At 52.0% G+C, this 18,369-nt stretch overlaps 1 protein-coding gene across 7 annotated transcripts in view; it reads left to right on the top strand.

Moving 5' to 3' along the window:
- The window catches only part of LOC140634874 (zinc finger and BTB domain-containing protein 7C), a 335,185-nt gene that overhangs the window by 54,015 nt on the left and 262,801 nt on the right, over positions 1-18,369 (top strand). For 4 of the 7 annotated variants that reach the window (XM_072828526.1, XM_072828523.1, XM_072828529.1 and 1 more), the window contains exon 2: positions 13,851-14,079. The exons of the other annotated variants lie outside the window; for them this stretch is intronic. The gene's annotated coding sequence lies outside the window, so the exon portion shown is untranslated. The remainder of the gene's footprint in view (positions 1-13,850; positions 14,080-18,369) is intronic. 7 annotated transcript variants of the gene reach the window in all.

Here is an 18,369-nt window from a genome sequence, read left to right as displayed (position 1 = left end):
CTCCCCCCAACTCTGTTTCTTCCCCTGCAGTTCTTGAGATTTCACCATTAGAGGTTATGTCCTTTGGTTCAGAAATATTACTCTCTCCATAAAATTTTCATGCTCCGAACCAGAAATGCTCAAGAAGGAAAGAAACTCATGTCAGCATGTTATGCCAGGTCACCTTGGAGGAGGTTTCCATGGTAGTCTTCTTCTGGCACCTGTGGGAAGCAGACATAGGACAGGTAAACTTTGATGAATCTGGAGGCAGTCGGGGAAAGGCTAGGTGTGGCTGAGGCGGACTGTCACGGTTTGCTGGTCAGAGAGGAAGCAAGAGACACAGCGGGTATAGGGAGTGCCCTTTTAAGACTGGTCAACAAGAATGTTCTGGATGGTGTGAGGCCAGAGGGGCCTGGAGGCCCATGGCATGAGAGAGGGTTAGTGTGCTAAGGAGGCTCACAATAGCTCAGCCCAGTGTCTTTGGTCAACCCATTTCCCTTCGTTTCCGTGGAACACCGAGGGCCGTGTCCTGCTCTGATTCCAACCAACCCTGACACAGCAGCCTTTTCCTTTCCTGCTCAACTGGCCAGCAGGTTGGAATTGGTGCTAGATTGGCCGTCAGGAAGCAGGAAGTAGCTGTGCCTCCCAAGCCGTGTTCCCAAGTTCATTAGCTGTGAGTGCTCTGCAAACCATGTGGGAAGAGGAGCGCCATCCTAATTGTATTTGGGAATGATGAGCTGACAAGGAGATCTCAGGTGAGTCCTTCTGCCAGGTGATTAATCACCTTATTTTCCCATTTCGAAGTTGGGTTCGCATATCAGATGGACTCTGTAAGGGAGAACGGTGTCTACAGAGCACATAAAGCTCTAGCACACAACAGTTAGGAGCCAGGTCATTAATTGTGTTCATGATGAGATTGGTATGTCAACCTAAAACACCTGTTCATTTAAATAGGCCTTGGAGAGAGGCGGCGTTTTGCCCGCAGGTGTGAATCACACAGGTGTATTCCTAGGCAGTCCCATCTCAGTGCTTTTGTAGAATGACGGTATCTCAGAAACGGGAGCCTGATTTCTGCTACCATCGAATGTGTCTTGTTCCACATAATTCACTGGGCAAAGGAAAAGCTTAGGGGCCTGGGAAGTGGTTTGGAGTGCAGATAAAGCCTTTTTTGGGGGGGTGGAATAAGAGGTCCAGCTGGTGGCTCTGCCTTCACCTCTCCCACCCATGCTATGGCAGGAGATGCAAGGATGGCCCTTGAGCCTGGCCACTTCCAGGCTCTGCGATGGCTGCAGGCAGGTCGTGCAGTCCTTCTCCTCCTCCTCTCTGCTGACAGTGACCTGCAGTTATCAGGGGCCACTAAGAAGATATGCATGGAGCCAGGAGCAAGTAGATGCCTTGTCGGTGCAGGTCAGCCCTGCCCAGCAATCCGTGTTGTCACAAATGACCGCCACCCTTCAAGAAAAGCCTGAGTGCACTTTCCTGGAAATGTCCAGATTAGGGTCACTGCATGGTTTTAACATCAAAGATACGAAGAATTGGAGGAAACTGGGGGACAGGGACTCTCCTACCACCCCAGAGTGGGTCAGAGGCTGAGCCCAGGCTGCAGCTAGGCCCCCCAACACTGCTGGTATAAAGAGCCAGGGGAAGCTCATTCATCAATCAACAAATCTGGGGAAAGGGAAAGATTGAAGAAGGAAGAGGGTTTTCTGCACAGCTTGAAGCTGTGGTTTTAGGCAATGCTGGAGCATCTTGCTGTGGTAAACAGAACACTCTACTTGGAGTGGGAAGACCTGGACACAGCTGTCAGCTCAGCCCCTGTCATCTGGGTGATTCAGGGCTTGAGCTATCTGCACCTCTGTTTTCTGTGTGTGAATTGGGTAGGACTGTCCTTACTTGTCTCAGGGTTGCTTTGAAGATCAGGGGGTACTAGATAGGAAGCTCTCTGTAGACTGCAAGACATGGGCACAAGCAAAGGCTTATCATTGTAACCGTTTCTAATTCCATACTGCTTATAGGATTTCAGAAAAGTTCCTCACCTTGCCTCTTACATAACGTACAGCAGGGTCCTGGATCTACCTGTTCCACTCACTGCCCCACTGCTGGCTGGCCGAGGAGCTAAAGAAGACCGCTCTGTGACAGTGTGACTCCTCTTAGGTGTGGGCATTTCCTCAAGGTGAGACTTCCACTAAGAAGAGTGCCTCAAACCATGGGCCTTTGGGGCCAGGGTGGCATTTCAATTCAAGAAACCCTGTTGCAACCCGATTGCAACCCGATTGCCTAATATGAGGAGCAGGCCTACTTACAATGACCGGCCCCCACTAGGACCATGAACACCTGAATAGGTGACATCATCAAGGCAGGAAGCTATTGTGACTATTTCTGGGACTCCGTTTCATTCACTCATCAAACGTGTGTTGAACACTTAGTAGGGACCAAACCTCAGAGCGCTCACCGCCCATGGATGCCAAGCCAGGTAGACAGACAAGGTTACGCTTCAGGTCAGAAATGCTCTAGGAACATGCTTTGGGGTGCCTGCTGAATCCTGGTCTGTGATCTCCTGGAAGAGGGGACCCTTGAGCTAAAGCTAGAAGGCCTAGTAGAGGTTGGATAGAGGTGAGGAAGAGGGGCTGAGTGGAGGGCATGGCACCTCTAGTTCTTGCCCCTCTGGCCAGGCAGGGCCCCTCAGGCTCACCTGTGGGGACTTCGATCTCTGCTCTCTCCCCTCTCACCTCCTCTGTGCTTCACCAGAGAGAAATCTCCCAGTGGGTAGGATTCCAGGTCCTGTGCTAGAGCCTGAGCTCGCTCTACTGGTAGGACCAAGGCTGCCCACGGGAATGGGGACTTTTGGGGCTTTCCTGGTCCAGCAACTGCTGCTGTGAAATCTTAATCAATCGCTGTGATTGAAGTTTCATGTTTTCTGGAATAAGTGATTTATCTTTGAGATATCATTTGACTTCAGCGCATAAAAGGGTCATTCAATTTGAAGCAACATTTCCACCAGGAATGGATTAACAGCAAGAAAACAGTTCTTTCTTAACACGGGTGCAGCTGGGACTTTAGAAACCCAAATACACTTATAATCTCCTCTTGGAGCACATGCTGGGAGTCCCTCCTTTAGATGGTGTTAATATGCTTTCCTCATGGGGAAACCTGTTGTCTCTCAGCACAGTGGGATGTCTGTGTAGGAGGGGCAGTTTGGCTCTTCAAGATGCACAAAGCCACTATTCTTTTAAATCCTTTGAACTTGAGCCCTCCCTTTGCTGGCTACTGGCTTCATCCTCCTCTCCCGTCCAGCTCCGCCCCCCGCCCAAGAGTCTAGGTGATTGTGAGCAATGATGATCCCCAAAAGCTTTCTGAGTCTACCCCTGGAATGAGCACCATGGGGACAGGGAGGAAATGTAAGCCTTGGCGTCCCTGCCAAAATGAGCTCATTCCTATATGTGGCTGGAGGAGGGAGTGTATGTGTAAATTGGTTCAGCTCTAAGGAGGGCAATTCAACAGTAGCTGTGAAATTTCAATGCACACATCCTTTGACCCAAGAGTTCTCCTTCTATCCTGCAGATCCAGGCACCTACAGGAAAGGGCATATTTGCAAGACTGTTCGTTGCAGGGCTGTTTGTACAAGCAGGAGGTTAGAAACAACATAAATACCCATCAGCAGGAGCAGGGGTTAATCAGTTATAGTGCAGCCATATGATGGAATAGTATGCAGTCATAAAAAAGAACCAGGGTGCTTTCATATACTGGTCTGGGATGATTTCATAGGTATTATGATAAGAAAAGGGTGCAAAACAGTATAGTGCCGCTTGTGTAACAAAGGATAAAAATAATACAAATTGCTGTTTATTTATATGGGCATAACATCTCATGGGATAGAAATATGAGGAAGTTATTAACGGGGGCCTCAAAATGAAAAAGAAATGGTCTCTGCCCTGCAGGCTTCCTGGCAAGTTTTGCAGTATCTCCCTTCTCTTTAAAACTAGCTTCCAGGAAGGAAAAAATAAAACAAGATGAAATCAGGTAACAAGACAAACTATAAGAGATTCTTAACCATAGGAAACACACTGAGGGTCGCTGGAGGGGAGTGGGGTGGCAGGATGGGGTAACTGGGTGATGGGCACTAAAGAGGGCATGTGATGTAATGAGCACTGGGTGTGATATAAGACTGATGAGTCACTGACCTCTACCTCTCGAACTGATAATACACTACACATTAATTGCTTGAATTTAAACTAAAAAAGCAAAACCTGGATTGGGAAAATAATGAAAATAAAATAAAATAAAATAAAATAAAATAAAATAAATAAAATAAAATAAAATAAAATAAAAAAATAAAACTGGCTTCTGGGATGTGTGTGCTATGTCACCCCACCTCCCACATTGGCCTGTTGGTCGTGGCATTTCTAGGACCTTTGTCATCCTCATGGTCTTGGGCCCCAGTGGGCGGGACTTGCCCTCATTGCCCTGCCTGTGGCCAGCCTGCCTTGAATACCTCTAGAGCTGGAGAACTCACCAGCTCTTGAGAATTTTGGTTCTACCCTGAACGTTCCTCTTAAAGCACTTAGCTTGGGCACCGTTCATCCGGGCATCACTCAAGGATTGGGTGACTTTGGGCCTCTGCTTTGGGAGGTGTTGTCCGCCTCCCCTCCTGAGACCGCACACTCCCTGAGGGAGGGGTCTGTTGTCTGCTCATCATCTCCGGAGGGCCAGACGTCTAATAGAGACTCACTGCAATCCTGTTGAATGGGGGACCCCTGGGGGGCTCCATGGTTGAGCGTCTTCCCTTGGCTCAGGGCGTGACCCCGGGTCCTGGGATTGAGTCCCGCATCGGGCTCCCTGCATGGAGCCTGCTTCTCCCTCTGCCTGTGTCTCTGCCTCTCTCTGTGTCTCTCATGAATAAATAGATAAAATCTTTAAAAAACACACACATACTAAAAACCTGTTGAATGGAAGCACGTGTGCCGCGTCCAGCGCTTGCCCTGGGCAGTGCCAGGCAGCCGTTAGGAAGGATGCAAGAAACGAACAAACAAACAAACAAACAAATGGAGACTTGGTCCTGGAGCCTAGTTTATAAACAGGAAATCTGTCCTTGTTCTCTGCCATTTCCTGTGTCCACGGCCATTTGTATAGGCAGTGAGGGCAGCGTGCCTTCCTCTGTGTCACGTATGCCAGGGTGCGGCTGGCCTTGCGTTGCAGGCCCCCCCAGCTGCTCATAGGCGCCTCTCTGGGGCTGCCACCGCCCCAGCCACCGCGGGGCAGACCCGGCGCCTGGGCCTGCTCCATTCCCCCTCCCGCTTCCAGCACCCGCTCCATCCCTGCCTTCCTCTCCTGGCCCCACGCAGCCCCACCTGACGGAGCCTCCTGCCCCCACCTCCGCCTCCGCCTCCCGGAGCCAGGCTCCCCGGGGCGAAGGGGCACGAATGCAGGCGACACCTTGCTGCCTTGCCCTTTCTGAACCGCAGCGTGTCCCCTGTAGACGTGGGGGCCGGGCTCAGGCCTGCGGGCCGCGGGGATGTATGGAGCTGGGACTGAACCCAAGCCCACCTTCTGGTCTGGGCCCTGTGCCCACGGCCACAGAGAGGAAGTCCTTCCGGGGAGACCTGTCCACAAAGCCAAGTAGGGCCCAGTTTCGGAGGTGGGGGGGCGGCGGGTGGCTGTGGTGACTGACTCGGCCCATCCTTGGGAAGTGCCTGGCTCCTGGCCATCGTTATTTTGCAAGGTTTGTGCTCTTTTATTCTCTTGGCTCACTTTTTTGTGGTTGCCAGCCTTTTCCCCAGGCCTGCCCAGCAGGGAAGTTGTAGGTTTACAGAGGTCCCTGCCCAACAGGCTTCAGGGTGAAATGGTGGGTCGGGGCTGTTGGTCAGGCAGGACTGGTAAGTGTGCCCTCGTACTGATGCCCAGGTTGTCCATCACCCCACCTTCTCCGCTTGGCCTCCCCCCACGCGCGTCTCCCAGGCCGCCGCAGCCCCCATTCCCTGCCCACCTTCTTGCTGACCTCAGCATTTTGGAGGCCATCTCCCACCGTGGTCTCAAAGTGGCTTTGATGCTTCCTCCCCAGCAGCTTCCTCCTCCTGTTGTGGGCAGCCTGGCCTTGCCATCAAGGCCGTCTTTGAGAACCATCCTCCTCCAGGCTTGAAAACTGAAATCCTCTTTTCTAACTACCTCCTCTGGGCTTTCTGCTGGTATCCCCCAGAAGATTAATGCTGGGGTGGGCTCCACCGTGCCCGGGACAGGAAGTTCACATGTTCTGGGGAGGATGCATGGAGTTGGTGACAAATATAGAGTTGCCTGCTCAGTGGGAGAAGAGGCTGCTGGGAGCCCGGTGTGCAGAGGGGACAGTAAGATCTTGTTGAGGGTAGCTGGCTCCCACCTGTCATGGAGGACCCAAAGGCAGAGGGCATCGAGCTTGGCGATACCTTGCCTGGGAGAGGATGGGAGGGGGACGTGGATTGTTCCTCTAGATATTTCTGGTCTAGGGATGAGCTTTCATCTGGCTTAGTGCCTTCAGGTGGCTTCCTGGGGGAAGCAGGGAAAATGAAATACATTTTGTTGCCTAGAAAATCTTTGCATGTGAAATACCTCATCTGTGTTGCTAGATAAATGGTGATTTCTTTTGGCCTCCTGGAGCATTAGGACCAAAAAAAGACCACCAGATTCCATAAACCCGTGTAAAGATGTGTATAGCTGACATACTTGAAGCTCAGAGATGTGAGGTGACCTGCCCACATCTCCCCAGCCAGCTGCTGGTGGAACCGGGCCTTGATCTTGGATCACGAGAGAGCAGAGGGGATTTAGGAGCTGGGGAGTAGGCTTGGGTTCAGACACTGAACCTTGGGCAGGAGTGGCCAGACCAGGGCTGGGGCCTCCTCCCACCTCCCAGTGGCAAGAGCCAAGGCCCAGATAGGAGACTGGGGGGGCCCTGAGACATCTACCCAAGAACAAGTCAAAGAGATGCTACACAGATTGGGGTGGAGGTCCGGGTGGACGGAGGGCTACTCTTGCCAGGAGTGCACAGGGCAGTCTGGGGGCAGGGAGCTGGGAGTGGCATGAGCATGCCCAGTACATAAGTGAGCCACAGGCATCCCCTGGCTGGAACGTTTGACTCCTACTCTAGAACAGCCCACCTCCGGGTGTGTTAGGAACTGGTTTGAAAGGCAGCTCATAGCCCTGACTTGGGAAACACAGAAGAAAATGCTAAGTGCACCTTGTAATCTTGCAGGAATCAGCTCCTAGCATCTGATTTTTGCTTTCTCTTCCCTGCAAGAGAGGCAGAGAGGGCTTCAAGCCTGGCCTGTCCAGCACAGCTTCTTACTGAGCATCTATCTACAGGCTTCCTATTTTTATTCTTAATAACCGTAAGCTCAGGGTCACCAGGGTCTCCTTGTTGCTATAGTGAGAGGTGATAGCGCCAGCCTTCCGAAGCACTGGACCCTTGGCTTAGAGGAAAAACAGAATCTGGGTTGCTTTATTTTTGGGTTTGATGGAGAAGATTTAATGCACTGTGCTCCAGCCCTTGCAGCAAATGGCAGTTTGTGCTCGAAATACATCAAACCTCCATAACACAGCATCACTGACGATTGGGGGAAGCGGGCAAATAAGAATACATAGAAGATTAGTTTTGATTTGCAAATGTGGTAAAACTTCATCTAGAAGACGACAAAGAAATAAACATGCACCTGATGGTGTGTCATCCTGCCCTGGTGGTCCTGCACTATAGCCTTCTAATCGTGTTTCTTAGATGTGCCTTTGGCAGACTTGAAGACACAGTGTGCATATAATTGGCAGCAGTCCGCTTTTCCAGTTAACATGTAGTAAGCATCGCTCTGTATTCCTACGCTCTGCCAATCAGTGTGATTTTCATTGGATCTGGTCACATAATTTCATCAAACATCCTCCTGCTTTTCCTCTTCAGCATCTCTTGAATCCACCTTTGGTTTCTCATGGTTGAGATGGTTCTTGTACCATCTCAGTCAACATTTTATACCTTTTTTTTTTTTATTTGAGTAATTGGTCTGCCTTGTCCATGTCCCCTACACACACACACACATGGATTTCCTCCACTCTCCAGCCTTGCTAATCAAAGGATGGTTCCAGACCTGTGGCATGGGTGTCCTGTGGGAGCTTGTTAGAAATGCAGAATCTTAGACCCCACCTGGGACCTCCTGAATCAGAGTCTGCATCTGTATTTCGACAAGATCCCCAGGTGATTCCTAAGCACATTAAAGCTTGGGAAGCACTGATCTGAAACACACATTCCCCTCGTGCCTCTGGGATAAAATCCACACTCCCTGCCAGGTGTGCAACTTGCTGAGCGGAGACCAAATGGAGAGAAGGTAGGCGTGAATGAGGAAGGGCCAGATCGGCAGGATAATCCAGGTGGTGGGCTACAGTGGGCCAGGAACCCTGGAGAGGTTGGGGGGGGGGGCGGTGCCTGGGAAGAAAGTCCTACATGGTGAACCCATGGAAGATGCAGGATGGAAAGCTGAGGGCCCGGTTGGCTAGCAGAGGTGAGAGTGTGGGCTGGGGCACTTGCGGCAACCAGCTGTAGCTACTCCCAGTTTATAGGGATGCAAGCTGAGGCACAGAGAAATTAGGGTGCCTGCCCAGGGTCATCAGTTAACAGGCGGTGGAGCTGGGACACAAGCCTGATCTGGGGCCCAACCCTTAAATTCCCCTGCAATGCTGGGTAGAGTGAACGACAGGAGAGAGAAAATAATAAAAGGATATTAAGCTCCTCCCATGAGCTGGCTACTATTGCATTTTATTGCATTTAATATTCACACCCACGTTGGATATGGGTATTCTTACCCATGTTACAGAGGAGGGAGTTGATTTGCACTAGTAATAAGCAGTTTCTTGAGTTCACGTAGTTACTGACAGTGGAATCAGGATTTGAACCCAGGACACGGTGGTCCTGAAGTGATGCTTTTTCTACCTTGCATTTCATCAGTGAAGGATGGAGTCGGTCTCTGCTCTCAGAACAGCTTCTCTCCTTCCTACCTGCTTCCTGGTTCCAAAACCCTACCTCTGGCCCAGGGACACAGGGGAGAAATACAGGGCAGGTCTTAGATGTTTTCCCCTCAATACCTAAAAATGGTGGACTGCCAGGACTAGAAGGTACCTGGTTTAGCATTTAATCCAACTCATCTTATAGGTAAGGGCACTCACGCCCCGAGAGCTCAATGACTTGTCTAAGGTCACACAGCCAGCTAGTTACAGACCCAAGGCCCTGATCCTGGATTCAGGGCTTTTTCCATGACTCTGGGCTGTCTTTGTACCTGTTGCCCCGGGTGCCGAGGGGTCAGGGCACTGCCAGTCAGTCAGCACCAGGCCAGGTCAGTACAAGCTCAGCGTTAAGCTTTGACTAGAGGGTGCGATGGGTAAACTTTCATTAAAAAAACAAGAAAACAAAAAACCTAACCAATAAAACTAGTGTCTGCTTATTGTTAAAAACCCAAGCAGTGCCTCTAGAACCACCTAAAAGCACCCTCTCCGGGCCCTCCCCAGCCCTGCTCCCCAGGGGTAACCACTTAGCGCTGTCTCCAGTGGCTCCTTAATTTCCCTGCCAACCATTGGGTTTTGTAGGATCCACGCCACATCGAGGCTATTTTTAACGAGCATCCCAGGCTTCAGGGGGTTGAGGAGAGGGGAAGAAAAATATTCCATTTGTATATTTTTAATCCGTGTGCACATTTGAGCAAGGCAGTGGCTTTCCTGTCTCCACTGCCAAGGGTTGCGGGCAATTGATTAGACTTTCTGGATGCAGGGCAATCCTTTCTCTTCCCTTAACGAGGCTGGAAGGCCAGGGAGGGGTGCAGGCGATATTTCCAGGGCTGATGGCTGTCTCAGCTGGCTGCCTCCTGATCCTGCCTGCCCCCAGCCTTCTCCCTCCCGGCTGCCTCAAAAATCCTGGCTGGGTCTCCCAGGGCAGAGGAGGCCTGGGAACCTGACTCTTTGTGCCAGGCTCATATTTAGAAACGTCTCCAGCCAGAGGTTGGCGTCTGTCCCGCTTGGACTCCAGGCAGGGGGTGCAGTCACATGCGCTGCCTTCGAGTGGGGAGATTCTGAGTGGGCAACAGCCCGCTTTGAATATAAACACACTCCTTTTATGCCGAGGAGCTGGCATCCGAGCCTGTGCTCCTGGGCCCTGGGTGAGGGCAAGCACCGGTAGCCGGGTGGGCAATGGAGAGGGAAGAAGGACAGCACAAGGCTTCAACTGGGCAAAATGGTGGTGGAGGAGGGGCCCCAGCTCCCCACCCCGCCCCCCCACCCTGTCTGTCCCTCTGTCTCCTGCACTTCTTTTGGGGGGTGGGGGGCAGAGCACTGCCCCTGTCGGAGTAGGGGGTCTGGCAGTGTCCTGACCTGGGCTTTCCTTTATCCCTGGGTGGTGAGGGGAGTGGGGGTCCCTGGTCTATTCAGGGCTGGTCTTGGGGGGCAGTTGGGTGGGACGAGAGTGCAGCTGGATATGGAGCCGCCATGGCAGGGCCTTGCTCCATCTCCCTGTCTGACAGCAGCCAGCCCATCAGCCTTTGCGGATGGCACCTGTAAAATGTGGCTCTCATGGCCTCAGCCCCGAAGGCTTGCTCAGCACTGACCACAAAGGTTCCACAATTTCCTGCTCCCCGTTTCCTCTTCCGCAGCAGCATGTGAGGATGGACGAATGAGACTGAGTGATCCGGGCCTTAAATGGGAGCCTCCTGGAGAACAAGCCTCATGCCTCAGCCCTGTAAAAACTCCTTTTGCTTTTAAAACAGTTCCTCGGGAGAGGGGCTGTCGGGCTCGTTCAGCTCACCTGATACTTCTTGGGTGCCTGGAGGTGCAGACCCTGTGCTGTCCCAGCCCCGTGGGAGCAGCGCGGGTGGGGGCCCAGGGCTCTCCCTTCATCCCACCCCTCCGCCCTCTGCAGGCCTGCCACGGGCCTCCCAGGACCAAAGTGGCTTGCTCAAATCCAGCTCTGCCTCGCTGCCAAGGGGCTGCAGCCGAATCTTCTGAGAGAATCCAAATGCAGCAGCAGGATTTCCCTCCATCAGCCTGAAACCAAGGCCCTGCCAAGTACTCAGGCAATGGCTGGCGGCCCCCACCTCTCCCTGCCCTGTCCTCCCCTCCCCTCTGCACGTCTCAGGGAAGAAGGGCTCCAAGCAGTGGTCAAGAAGGCTGAATAGATATTTTCTTTGTATCTCCTGGGAGCAACATGGTAAATACGCAATAACTGGATGAATGAACAAACAGATGAATAAGCAAGCGGAGCAAATGAATGAACAAACGGAAAAGCGGTCTCAGCTCCAAAGGAACTTAGCATTTGGAGGAAAACACCAGGGCTTGTAGAACGGTAGCACTGTGGGGCTGGGGGGACACCTGGGCTGGGGCTCCCCACCTTCTTTGGGGAAAAGGAAGTGTGGGCTCTGAGCCTGGAGGGGCTGGTCTTCTCCCGGAGACCACGGAGGTCAGAGGATGGTGAAATTGCCCAGGGTGGGTGAGAGCCAGAGCCCCGTGCAAGGCTGCCCTACTTTCCATCCGCTGCTGCCCTAAGTGTCCCTCGTCCTTGGGAAAAATTGCCTTTTCATATGGTTGGGAGTGGACGGCGCAATTTTTCTTCGAGGGTTAATTGTTTTGCTGACAGCACAGATAATTAGGAATGAGAATCCCGGAGTGAGGGCGACAGCACCATCTGCTGTGAATGTGGTTCAGTCCCACCTTGCAGGAGGGCCCTCGAGCGTGCCTCTCCTCGTCCTCCCTACCCCCAGCAAGAATTTATGAGCTTTAGCTGCTTGCCTCTGGAGCTATAGCTGCCAGATGACTGTGCAGCCGGCGGCAGAAGCCAGTGACTGGTTTCTGACGGGTTCAGCTGGCTCTCCGTCCCCCGCACATAGTAGGACTCACTGAATTGCTCTAAGGGTGGCTGGAGACCCACTGGGCTGCCTGGGACTCAGGGAGCTAATGCCAAGGGAACAGTGTGCTGTTCTTCCCAAAGCCTGGTGTTCGGAGGTCTGGCCTGCTGTGGACTTGAGGTGGGTGTGTGGGTCTGCCCTGGGCTCTGTGGATGTCGTTGGTGTTTGGTCATTGTCCTGCCTAGTTCCACGGTTTGCCACCTGTCCAGGGTTTTCAGGCTTGTGGCCTGTATTGGTTGCTCTGGAAGGAGCTGGGTTGGCCCCACCTTCTATTTCTAGGTAGGAATTTCCAAATGGCAACTTCCTCACTGTCAATGGGAGCAGAGCAGCTTTGGTATCAAGCAAGGAATCCCATTGTCCAGGAGCAGATCTTTCTTTATATGGGTGGAAGAACATTGTGGGGTTTTTTTTTTTTTTTCATTTTTATTATTTAGGAATGTGTCCCCTGTAAAAAAAGAACATATAAATGTGTATTTGCTTTTTGTGAATGGTGATAGTAATTGCCTTGCTTGTTCCACGTGATGAACAAATAACACCCCCAGTGATGCCTTGCCCAGAAATGCCTTGGAGGTCAGAGCTGTAGAGGTGGGTTCCCCAGGAGGCTCAAGGTTGGCACAGCCTGCACACCCCAAAGCTGTGGCTCGTTATCACGGCTCGTTTCCTCTTTGCCTGAACTGTGCCTGTTAACTAGGAGCCTGTGCATTCCTGTCTTCCTATTTATCACTCTCTTCTCTGTGTGCTTCCTCCTCCCAGACTTTCCTCTCAGGGAAGAAACCAAAGACATGACTGTCCTCATCTTGTCTCCGTCCTCCCACAGCAGGCCGAGTGTGTCTGTTCCTTCCCCTTCCCGTTCCTGTCGATCCACCACCCCTGAGGTGCTGTGAAGTTAACCTAAGACCAGGGGAAGGATGACAACTGGGAATCAGGGGTTCCTGTCTTGGTTCTCTCACCCTCTTACAGTGTGCCCTTTAGCAAGGTTCTCAAAATCTCTGTGCTCTGTGTCCTCATCTTTAAGATACCCCTTTACATTGCTTTTCTGATACCAAAGAGGGCCAGTGGACATAAGGGCAGCTTGAAGGGTATGAATCATTATGTGTGTTGTCAGACATTGTCTTCATCATGCTAAAGGATTCATGGGACCTGGAGGTGCCTGGGGGGGCTTCTCCACCTGCCACAGCCCCTTCTTAGCTGTGGATTCACTGAGGCTCAGGGGAGCCCAGGGTTGGGGCGGAGCTCAGGATCACAGCCATCTGGAGAGCAGGAACCCTCCCTCTGCACCCTCAGAAGTGGAGGCCATGACTGGTCAGAGGTACAGGGCTGTGGCTCGTAGGGACCCAGTCTCCAGAGGTGAGCAGACCTCCTGCCCCTTAGAGTGCAGGCCATGGTCTTGGCTCAGAGATGTAGTCACTCTGCAAAAGCCAGTCTGTGTCCCTTACTCCAAGAGGCTTTCATCTCCACCCTTGTCTCTTGCTCTGAGCCCAAGGGGGTGAAAGGAGGTGCATAAGAAGCCATAGGTGGGCGGCCTGCCTGGAGCCCCCAAACCACAGCAGGCTGGAAGCCTCACCCTGGGGGCCTAGGCTGCAAGAGTTAAGGAATGTCCCCTTTAGATGTGGCTCTGCCTTTTGTGATCTCACCAGCAGCAGGAAAGCACCCAGTTCCTTCTTCTTTCCTGGGACGGTGAGGTTCTGTTGGTGTTACGAGCTGAATTCTGAATACTGTGTAGCATGAAGGGTGGGTCTTTCAGGCAGACACAAGGAAATAGAGGTAAGAAAACAGGAATGAAGGACATCCTGGGGGCAGGGCTGGTGGGTGGGACATTGGCCGTGAAGACCCCGGTGGAGATAAAATCCGTATGGTCACCAGGAATTGCAGGACCTAATAATAAAGAGCAGAAGAGGACGGCTGGAAAATTCTAGCACGGTTAAAACTTGGGCATGTGTTTCTGCTCATGGTAGGCAACAGAGGCCTCTGTTCTTATTGCAGACCCCTTCTGAAGCAGCTGGGAGCTCAGAATGTGTTGCCACCTCTGAGCAGCGGGCCAGCCAGGAAAGCAGGAAGGGATGGTTTGGAGCCCAGCCAGGGCCTGAGGAGTGAGCATAATCTGCAGACCGCTAGCCCTGGAGCCCCCGAGAAAGGCAAGCTCCACCACTGGGGAGACTTGAGAAGAATCGATGCTTTGGCCCCCAGCAACATGTACACGGTGTAATGACAGGTAATGAACCCGAGGCTCATCTATCCTCTCTGAGTGATATGGCAGGTAGGAGAATGCATCAGCCTGCCGTAGACATAAAATGTCAACCCTTAGAAAGATAACTATGCAAACAAAGTGCCGTGAGGCCTGATAAGATGATAGATGGGTGCTTTATAGTTATTAGTTTCTGCCCCATGCACTCGCTGGAGCCAGGCATCGGAAGATTTAGCATCAGGTGGGTTCACTTCCTATGCCTTATGGGAAGACATGATGCCTTTATAGATGTAGCTAGCACCTCCCATTTGAAGAACTCGAAGTAACACATCAAAAAGTCATTCCCCACAAGCTCCCCTGGGAAGCAAGGTCTTGGTGCCAGTGGTGAAACTGAGGCAACGAGGGGTGCAGGAGTGCTTTCATATATCCATGAAGTGGGGACACATGAGGGATAGATCGGGAGACCTCACTGGCTGGGAAGCCTTCCTGATTGAGATTTCTCCAATGTCAGGGTGAGGCGATGGGTAGTATTCCTTGTAGAATATAGGGAAGGGGGACTTTATGGATCCCTCCATCCCTCCACAGGTGCTAGGTCAAGTAGCGGATGATAGACGGTGGCTGGGGAAGTCATGAGTGCAGGTTTGGGAGCACAGGAAAGGGCTGGCAAATATCCTGGTTCTAAAAGTTGACCCTGGGAAGTCAGCCAAGCAGGAAGCATCAAGCAGGTCCCCAGAGCCCAGAAGGCGGAGGTTTGAGGCTAGAAGAACAGGGAGCCAGTAGGACTGGAGACCCCAAAGGTGAATTCTGATCTGATGGAGGGCCTGTTCCCATTGGTCATCTGGTCTTTACTCTGTGTGTCATATAGGGTACCACTCCGGCAACTTCTAGGGCAGCCTAGGGCAGAAGCAAAAATAGCTTAGGGCCTTGGGAAACTGACCAGGGCAGGGGAAGGACCAATGGCCTGGGGCAGGAGGCCCGAGGGTGTGTGGCAAATTCCATTCCAGTGCAGGCCAGTGTCAGGATCCATAGGGTCAAGCCAAGGGTGGGGAGGGGCAGAGTATTAGGACTTCTGGGTGGCCTTGTTCTAAATCAGGCAGAAAGAATAAGATGAAGAAGGAATTTAGAAAGCTGAGCCCAGCTCTAGGAAATGGGTCAGCCACAAGCACCAGGCAGGCCCAGGACTTAGCTCCTGTGTATAAGGAAGTAGAAGGGGGGCTGCGCTCTGGGGAGCCAGCAAGGACAGTCAGGGGACTGCTGTGCTTGGAGGGGCTCAGCCAGGGCGGCAGGCAGCTCCTCTGGGTTCCCCAGATGCCAGCACACTGGCCCTGGACTGTTCACAAACCCCCCTCTCAGTGGGGAAGGAGGTCTCTATGTCTCAGACTTGACTGGGGACCTAGGCAGGGCTGACTCCAGAGGGCCCCATGGTGACAGGTGATAGGGGCAGAAAAGGTCCAGCCCCACAGGGTAGTGTGTGAGGATTTTCATCATGTGTGTGGTTTCAGGAAGGTAGGGGCAATATGCTTCCTGACCAAAGCAAGAGAGAGCAAAGGATCGGGTCTGTGAAGAGGTTCTTGGCCTAATTTATCAGTATTACCAAGTACCTGTTGTGTACTGGGCACTGTGCGAGGTGCCAGAAATGCAAAGAGGTGTGAGGCATCTTTGCTGCCAAGGGAAGAAATATGGGGCACAGGAAGAAACATGGCAGTGGGGACAGAACCAGGACTATGGGAGCCTTGGGCTCCCATCTCCAAGACAGGGACAATACTTTCTCACTCACAGCCTGGTTGGGAGAATTAAATAAAAGGAGATATGCAAAAACACTTAGCACAGCAGCTGGCACCGTAATAAGTGATCAATAACTTGAGTTTACTTGCATTTTGCTGCTCTTGGCAGGGGTGGGAGTAAAGGAGGCTGGGAGAAATGCATCCTAATTCCCAGCACTTCCAATTGCTAAAGAGGTCTGAGGTCTGAACTCTGAAAACCTGGTTTTCGGGATATGTCTGGCCATGGAAGATGTAGCTCAAGGTGGATTCAAACACTCAGAAATGGTGACTGTGTTCATGTGCTTTGGCAGTTTGCTGGGCCTAGGGTTCCTTATGGGTGTCGAGTAGGATGGAGGGCGGGGTGGGTGGGTCCAGGAATTTCCAGAAGCGTTGAGAAGAGAGGACATTCTCGGAATGCTTGGAGAGTCTTGGCTCCTCGGCTCGCAGCGCTGTTCTTGGGAGCGGGGCCGGGTGAGCCGGGTGTAGAAGCCAAGGCAAGCCTTGGGTCCTGCAGCAGGGCTGCCCAGGGGAGTCTGGGCACCAGTCACAGATGTACACACATCTGTACACACCTGGGATTTTAAATTTTCTAGTAGCCACGTAAAAATGGTAAACAAACGTAAGAGAGTAAAATTAATTGTAATATTATGTGTTTCGTTTAACTCCAGGGGCCCAAGTATTATTATTTCAATCTATAACCAATATGCAAATTATTAATGAGATATTTTACATTCTTCTTTTCATACAAAGTCTTTCGAGTCCAGGGTGTATTTGAGATTGGCAGTGCCCCTCAGTTTGGACTAGCCACATTTCAGGTGCTCATGTCAGGTGGCTTGTGGCTACTGTACTGGACACCTCAGGTCTAGAATCTAGAATATCTTGCCATGGGGCACCTAGAGGCCAGGTGTATCCTGAGCTTAACAATAGGACCTACTATTATGTCCTCTTCTTACGACATGTCTGTAATGCATCCGAGTGGAAATTGGCTTCAATAATCCGAGATGTCTTGCATCACTTGTTCTAGATGGTGATTTATATTTTCTGGAACCAGCGCTGGCTGTGGGTCTCCCCAGCTGGCCCTTAGGACCCCAGCACCTGCCAGTTTGAGGCTGACCTCAGGCAGTTCCTAAAGCTTTCCGAGCTTCCAGAGGCTTTGTGGGATGCGGTACTAATCATTTGTATCGTGCTGGGTAACGATGAGGACTTAAATACAATCACCAGTGATTACTCTGTGACATTCGCTGTCAAGATAGAATCCTTGCTAATTTTCTAAATCAAATGAAAACCAGTTTGAGTTCCCCAAAGTTTGGCAGAAGTTTCCTAGCAGGCATTTCTGTAGTTCTGTCCATTGTATGGTAATGATAGGGCTTTGCAGGTCAGGAAAAATGGGGTTGGAGGCTGAGGCCTGGACCCCAACCCATGGCACCAGTCCTGCCTGGGGCCCCTCCTTCTCCAGATCCACATAGTCGCCTGCCATAGGGAATGTTGGAGCCCCTAGGCCTTCGTCTCTAGGGCTTGGACACCACCACTGGCTCTGTTCAGCAGTGAGGGTTGCCGGCCACTCTAGGACCTCTTATGTAAGCTGTCGTCCTAAGTGTCTTGGGACCCATCTCAGGGATCCTGCTCCAAAAGCTGCATGTCCTTCAACTTCTCTGTTTCCATTCTCCTTTGAGACAAAAGCCCACGTCTGCCTTTCCCCAGTCCTCGGCATGCAGGCAACTGCCTCTGAGGCAAGGGAACCCACGGCCGCAGAGTGTGCTGCTCTTTCTGGGGAAAGGGAGTCTGCATTTTATTATTTTGTGAATGACATCTGCTTCAGCCACCGGCCCCCAACCACAGCAAGAAAATGGAGGTTTGGGGCAAATTCTGCCGGAGAGATGGAGGTTTAAAGAGAGCGTGTGAGGCAGATCCCATGTCCTCCTGGGCTGGTGTGGAAGGTCAGGGGGTGTCTGCTGCGCTGGAATCAGTGCAAAGTCGACAGGACAGATGGAGACTGCAGGCCTGGGGGCTGAAGCACTGTTTTCAAGGTTGGATCAACACTTGGTGGCGTCTGATGGGGTCAGCAGTCCTCTGATGCTCACTGCAGTGGCCCATGGGTCCCTGTGCTGCTGCCTCTCTAGACAGGAGGTCCTGTCCCTCCCTGGGAGCAGCTGGCTCCTGCCTCCTGCTGCTTCTCCCTGGGGCCTGAGTTCTCAAAGCTGTCACGAATCTAAAAGGATCCTCCAAACCGGTGTCACTGTGACTTAACATCTATTTTAAGAGGTAATCTGTGGCGCATCTGGAGGACAGTGAAGAGGATGTTTCACAGAATCAAGCACATTTAGATAGAGACAGAACCATGGCTCTTTCGAAGTTTGCTGTGTGATCCTGTGCAGATCGCTCACCTTCCCCGGGCCTCAGTGTCCTCATCTATTCAGTGGGCATGAGAGAGCCTACTGCAACAACGCCAACTCCACATGCATTTGAAAAGTAAGAAGTGCTTAGGAATCTTGGTCACCAAAGATCGAAAGTCTTACAGCGGCACCCTTTCTTTCCCTCGCCAGGCCAAACAGTG

This window comes from Canis lupus, chromosome 6 (assembly GCF_048164855.1).
Source record: "Canis lupus baileyi chromosome 6, mCanLup2.hap1, whole genome shotgun sequence".
Taxonomy (NCBI): Eukaryota; Metazoa; Chordata; class Mammalia; order Carnivora; family Canidae; genus Canis; species Canis lupus.
The sequence above is the reverse complement of the archived record's forward strand: the minus strand, read 5'-3'. Positions and strand labels throughout refer to the sequence as shown.